This window comes from Hyperoodon ampullatus (genome assembly GCF_949752795.1).
Source record: "Hyperoodon ampullatus genome assembly, chromosome: 1".
NCBI lineage: Eukaryota > Metazoa > Chordata > Mammalia > Artiodactyla > Ziphiidae > Hyperoodon > Hyperoodon ampullatus.
This window is the reverse complement of record NC_136914.1, coordinates 94,202,510-94,208,777: the sequence shown is the minus strand read 5'-3', so window position 1 is coordinate 94,208,777 and position 6,268 is coordinate 94,202,510.

Here is a 6,268-nt window from a genome sequence, read left to right as displayed (position 1 = left end):
TTCAATTACCAAACACGAGTTCAAAAATAAAATTATTAAGAAGTTCAAGACAGAAACAGCAGAGGATTAAACCATGCATGGGGTCCTTCTGAGAGAAGGGCCCTGTGAGACTGCACAGCTCATATGCTCATGAAGCTGCATATGGTTGCATAGTCTGTCAAGTGTCAGGATTTGAACTGGAAGGAGAACATGAGGTGGCAGGGAAATGATGAAACTGACGGATTCCCTCCATGACTTTAACTTAAGGAAATAGGTTGTTGATAAATCTGTCATCCTCATACTGAAATGCGTGCTTATTGAGAGCAAGAATCGTGTCTTATATAACCCGGTACACACCACAGAGCCTACCTCCATGCTTTGGATATAGCAGATGTTAAATGAATTTGGTTGAACAGATAAATTGCTATTCTTCTGTTTTCAGAGGGGTAACATCTAAAGACCTGGTCACAGATAGATGATCTTTTTATGTAAGTCACTAAACTGATCAAAGTCGGTGTAAAAAAACTCTGATCTGATTGTCTGATCCAGGAGGAGGAATACTGTTAGTAAGCATTGTGTTTCCTGTACCGATTCTCTAAATGTGCCTGTATGTAAACTTCCTGAGTTTGGTGGGAACCTTTCTGCCTTTCCCTGGACTTAAAGAGAATCTCATAATTGATTTCCACTTTTTTTCTCCTTTGCTTCCTGAGGGGACTTAATTCTTTTCCAGACCCAAGATTAGGATGGCATTATTCTTTACCCAGAGTTTCCAAAGGTGGTTTTGTAAATATTGTCTTACACCTAACAATGAAAGACTGCTGACTAGGGAAACCTAATCAGCAAGTGGGAGATGAAGGGAAGGAGCAAAGTCTATAATTCTGCCTGTAACTTTTTATTAAAAATTGTCTTCTATAGTAGGCAAATCAGGGTGCTGCTCCATCAAGTAGCACAAGTACTTGGCTTGGGGGCTTCCTTGTTTCACTTACTGTATAAAAGTTTGAATTTAGGGTAATAAAAACAGACCTCGTTGAGGCATGAAAATGGAAGATAGGCCTGGATTCTGCCAGGCAGTTGCAATAAGTGCTCAGTCTACAGGCAGCCAGGCCCTTTGCCAATCTCTACTAACCAGTGTTAAGGTCTATCCACAGCACAAAATTCCTGTCGATCTTGATAAGTCTACACTCTATGAATAAGCAAAATTTATTAGTATGCATGCCAAAATGGCATACTCAGATGTTACTTATTCATACTGACACACCCTGATACTATCAGGCACTTCCAATTCTAAATTACCACACATTCCAGAGCATGCGCTCCAGGGAGTACAAATAACATTCATCTGGGTTAATAAAAGCCTATGTCCCTCTTATATAAAACAACAAGAACAACAATAAAACTTACTGATGGGACCTCAGCCCTGGTGACATCTTGGCTGCAGTGAATTCTTGAGGCAGAGGCACCCAGCTAAGTTGTACCTGAAATCCTGACCCACAGAAACTACGAGAGATGTTTGCTGTTTTATGCTGCTAAGATTTGGAGTACGTCATTACACAGCAGTAGATGATACAACTTAAAGGAGGTGCGGGAGTCAGCCACGTGGCTCTCTGGAGGAGAAGCACTCTAGGCAGAAGAAACGGCCAGTGCAAAGGCCCTAAAATAGGAGCACGACGGATATGTATACGAACAGCAAGGAGGCCAGTGTGTAGGAAGAGGGAATGAGGGTAAGAATAGGAGATGAGGTAAGGGAGATGACTGGGGGTCAGATCATATGGGAAGCTAGTAGGTTATCAGAGTAACTTGGGCCTTAATCTGAGAGAAATTAGGAGCTGTTGCAGGGTTTTGAGAGTAGTGGCATGATCTACGTTTTTGAAAGATCACTCTGGCTTGTGCTGAGAAGCAGCCATAGAGAATAAGGGAGAAAGCTAGGACACCAATTATGAGTCTGGGCAGTAAATTAGGCAAGAAATGATGGCGGCTAAAATCAAGATGGTAGCTCATAGAGTTAATGTAACAGGGATGACTTCTGGATGTAGAACCACTGATTGGTCTGCGGGGCATGAGAGAAAGAGAAGAGTCAAGGAAGACCTCATCATTTTCAGTCTGAGTAATAAAGAAATGGGAAGACTGTAGGAGGATCAGGTGTGGGGATGAGGAAAATCAGAAATTCACATTTAATCACATCTATCAAGGTATCTACTACACACCAAGTAGAGACATTAAGCAGGAAATTGGACATGTGAGTCTAGAGTTCGGGAATGATGTTTAGGCTGGATATATATATTTAGAAGTTGTCAGTATACAAAGAGTATTTAAAGTCATGAGACTGTATGAGATCACCATCTAAAGATAGAGGCGCCAAGGGACCAAGAACTGGGAATTGGCAAATTCCTACATTCAGAAGTCAGGATAGAGAGAAGGAATCGTAGAGAAATCTGGGAAGGAATAGCCAGAGAGGTAGGGGGGAAAACAGTGTGTGTGGAGTCTTGGAGTCAATTAAAGGAAGTGTATCAAGGTGAAGTGGCAGACCACCACTGCTGTGCTGGTATGAATACTGAGAAGTGACCGCTGGATTTAGCTTGGACTTTCAAGAGCAGTGTCAGTTGAGTCGTGAGGTCTGGAGAGTGACCGGAATGGGTTTAGCAGTGAGAGAAAAAGAACTGGAGCTAGTAAGAACAAAGTAACTCTTTCTAGTTTTGCTGCAAAGCCACCAGAAAAATCAGGTGGTATCTGGTGAGGGCAATGGGGTTAGGTTTTAAAAAGGTATTTTTCTGTTGATGGGAAAGTTGAGAAATGGCAAAACTTTGCTGATTTAGTAGGAGGAAGAATGGCTAACCAATGTCCTTAGGTAGACTCTAGTGCCCAAGTAGAGGGCCTAGCTTTGAGTAGAAACCCAGAGATTGTTTAGTCTCAGGAAAAAACTGTAAATGACTTTGAAATGAGCAAAAAATATTACTGGTGCCCTGTCTAGCACACTCCTCAGGTTATCTGCACCTCGTCTTTGAGCTATTTTGCAACTTTGTAACAAAGTTGCAAAGTCTTACAAAGTCAACTTTGTAAGACTCTCGGTACTGGTTCTAACATCTTACTAGTTCCTTCATTATGAGTTCAATAAAATCTTTGGCACGCATTCATTTTATATTTGTGTGAGAATCATGATTACACACCCTCTTTTAAAAAGAAAGTATCCTTCAATAGTAACGAGGGCAGACAACATAAATGCGCAAATGCTTAGGTGGGTGGGTGTAGTGGTGGTAACGGTGGAAGCTGTCTTCCAGCAGCTTCATTTTCCTGAGGACAGGGATGTGACAGTCAGCAGAGTGGGAGAGTGAATGGACTGGGGAAGTTTAGTATGACTGCAGCAGTGAACACCACTTGAGGTTAACGGCCATGAATTCGAAGGGGGATGTTGGTGGACAGGACAGTATTTCTCCAGCCACAGTTCGGTTGCATAGGTGCACACACCAAGGAGGGAGGGTTGAATTTAACCAGGGGTGTGCCTTGGTTAAACCACCAGGAAGAAGCAAAATGTGGGGAGGCAAGAGAGTTGGGAATATATACAAAGAATGATTAGAGTGATTCACTTAAGCAGGGTAAGGAGATATGACTTAGAAAAGGTGAAGGACGACGTTCTATCGACAGACTGGAGGTCCCAATGGGGTGGAAAGACTTGGAGCTGCTGTACTAGAACAATAAGCTGGGAAGACAGGAGCTGGTAATCAGAGAAGCAAAATGGTCTCTCTACTTGGGGCCAGCATCCTAGCATCTGGACATTCTACTGTTTGAGGGTCACTTACCTGTTAACCACCAGACTCCTCTTTTAGTGTGTGGAAGCAGAGATGTTTTGCATGGAGTGCTTACTTCCCCTTCTCCTAGTTTAATTCTTATGGTCTTTCTCAGTGAGATGATTCCATGAAATCAAGTTTTGTTTTCTTCAAGAGTGAACAGAATCTGCAGACAGACAGGCAGCACAATGAGCAGGGTCTCTCTGGAAGGTTGTGCAGTCTGTGCACTGCACAAAGGACCACAGGCTGAAGGGTGAGTGGGCTGAGATCCAGCTCAAGCTCTGCTCACTGAGCTGCAGCCCTAACATCAGCTGCCTTTTGTGTCCACAAAGGTTCATGCTCTGCTCTTGTGGGGATGTTCTAGAGTAACGACTTATCTAATTCACAGGAAGATGCTATGTAGACCAAGGAGCCCTGATAAAAACTGCACATGTGCTATGAGGCTTTACCCAGAGGGCTAGGCTCAGGAGGCAGATTTGTCTTTCTGTAGAGAATCTCGTGTTCTTTTGTCCTCTAAGCATTTCAAGTGTTCAGAGTCTTTTTGAAGGAAGAGACCTGATGATATGGGCATAGAGTAGCTCTCTGTTTCCCCAAAACCAATATATGGCTTTCTAGATCATTGGTACTTGAGAAGAATGATGAAGTATGCATCACGTGAATTACTTAGGGGTCACTGCCACCTCCACTGTTTCTTGTCCATTTATCAGAAAAATCTTAGAAAGTTAGACTAATGTAAGACACTGATAAAAATCAGCTGAATATTTTTTTTTCTGATAAGCAATGTAAGCAAGTGGACAGAAATTGCTTACATAGGTGTAAAAAATTTCTACTTGCTTATTTACTATTTTTCTTTTTTTTTTTTTTGCGGTACGCGGGCCTCTCACTCTTGTGGCCTTTCCCGTTGCGGAGCACAGGCTCCGGACGCGCAGGCTCAGCAGCCATGGCTCACGGGCCCAGCCGCTCCGCGGCATCTGGGATCTTCCCGGACCGGGGCACGAACCTGTGTCCCCTGCATTGGCAGGCGGACTCTCAACCACTGTGCCACCAGGGAAGCCCTCTACTTGCTCATTTACTATTTTAAGACCTTTAATACAAGTTCATTTTGAGATATGTTACTTATCAATGGTCTTTGAATTTTCAGGTAACTTCAGTTATGCAAATGTTTACAGTCTCCTTAAACTATCCATTAAGCTTCATATAAAAGTACCAGCAAAGGCTTTTTTTTGGGATAGGAATTCTAGCAATAACCACTCATTGAATTAAAAACATAATACAGAACAAAGCTTTGTGGAGACAAAATAATCCATGCTACTGAAAGCAAATGTAGTATAGAGGATGAGCTACAACTTGGAGACTTAAAAATAAAGGCTATTTTCAGCACACTTTTTTTTTTTTTTTTTGCGGTACGCAAGCCTCTCACTGTTGTGGCCTCTCCCGTTGCAGGGCACAGGCTCTTGACGCGCAGGCTTAGTGGCCGTGGCTCATGGGCCCAGCTGCTCTGAGGCATGTGGGATCTTCCCGGACCAGGGCACGAACCCGCGTCCCCTGCATTGGCAGGTGGACTCTCAACCACTGTGCCACCAGGGAAGCCCTCAGCACACTTTTACAGTCAGTAGCTAATCCAGAGAATGCTGTCATGAGGTAGTTCAGTATCATTTTCCCGAACTTAATAGTAACAGAGAATTAAAGGGTAAAGCTATTCAACTAAGCCAATAGGAAAATCAAGAATCTCCAGCCCCAAGCTATTTCTGGATTATCCATGTGAAGAATCTGCAGACTCTCTCTGGTGTTCTCCCTTTAGGCACATGGGCTATTTTTACCAGCACAAAGAGCAACGTTGACGGTGATCTTGCAAGCACAATTCTCAATTATTCTCCACGGCTGAGCTTTCTTCAAAGACCACACAACTTTGTTCGGAGACCCGCTGAGGACATCACTACTTCCTTTTCTGTCTTCACCTAGAAATGCAATGTTTGGGCAAGGAAGGGGGAGGGAGAGTAGAAGACAGGAGAAGCATGAGAAGGATGGCAAGAACATGGGGAGCACAGAGCTGACTGGGAACCCTCTCTCATGGCCCGACAGGCTTCTTCACAGGGAATACTCATTATTTTACTTAAAAGTACAATGAAATTTCAGAAGAGCAGACAAATTCCTAGTCTAACCCAGTATAAAACCATATGCTAAAGCAAAATACATTTTTCTCCCCAAATAATATGCTAAAATTATTTATGCCATTTGTGTGGAAATTAAGACCAAAATGCAATATGCTTTACATTTCTGGTGTAGAAAGTTTTGTTCCCGAGTCCCGGTCCTGAGGATGGCAAATCTAAATGATAAATGAAATGAATATGTCATTTATTAGATGGAACAGCTGATGGAAGTAGTATTTGACTATTGGGGAGAAAATGCTACTTCAGAAATCTAAGAACTTTAGAAAATGTGCTGATATACATATATTGAAAGTTGGGTTAAAAAGAATCTGTTTACCAGCTTCGGTTTACTACTTC